The sequence below is a fragment of the Eschrichtius robustus genome, chromosome 17 (assembly GCF_028021215.1).
Source record: "Eschrichtius robustus isolate mEscRob2 chromosome 17, mEscRob2.pri, whole genome shotgun sequence".
Lineage (NCBI taxonomy): Eukaryota > Metazoa > Chordata > Mammalia > Artiodactyla > Eschrichtiidae > Eschrichtius > Eschrichtius robustus.
In genome coordinates, this window is record NC_090840.1 from 17978248 (window position 1) to 17979082 (window position 835).

Below are 835 nucleotides of genomic sequence, written 5' to 3' on the forward strand. Positions count from 1 at the left end.
GGCTAACGAAAGTGACGAGACGGGGACAAGCGAGGAGCGGACGGGCAAAGGAAGATGGCCGGGGCACTGCCGACCGTCCGGTCTGGCAGGCGGAGGCCGGGACACCCCACGGCAGGGGGCGTGAACCGCGAAGGGAGGTGCGAGGAGGGCTGGAGGCTGCGGCCACGGCCATGTGAGAGGGGCTGCCCCGCCGCGGTTCGGCGGACGGCGAGCGGGCGGGGGGCTGGGCCGGGGGCGGGGTGCGCCCGGGGGCGGGGAGGGCCGAGCCGAGGGAGGGCCGATGCCGCCGCCGGCTCTTCCCGGTCGCGGGTTATATAGCGCGGAGTGTGGAGCCCTCTCAGAGGCGGCTGAGAGCGCTCCGACTTGCAAGCGGCGCCGCGCTTCGGAGCCCGGTGCCCGAGTGACAGCCGCGGGGAGTGCAGGGCAGGGGGACACGATACCGCGGAGGCAGCTGCAAGACGTTGGGGAGCGCTCTCCTGCACCGAGCGAGTCGCCCCTTCCTGGCGTTCCCGCTGCCCCGCACCCCACTCTTGCACCCTCTCGCAACTTGGGTCAAGTTGACAACTCCCGCGGCGGCCGGCCGGCCCGTGCCGTCTCCGCTGCGCGCCCCTCCCCCGGAGTGAGAGGGAGCCGCCGCGCCGGCTCTGGGGACACTCGGGTGGCGGCGGCGGCTTGGCCATGAGAGCAGCGCGCGCCGCCTAACTCGCGGCTGTCACCGCCGCTGCAGCGGGACCGGCCGGCGGGGCGGGCGCTCCGGGACAGGCGGGCGGCAGCCGGCAGGAGGCGCCGAGCCGGGCGGCTGCCGCGGCGGGCACAGCCCGGGGCCACCGCGCCG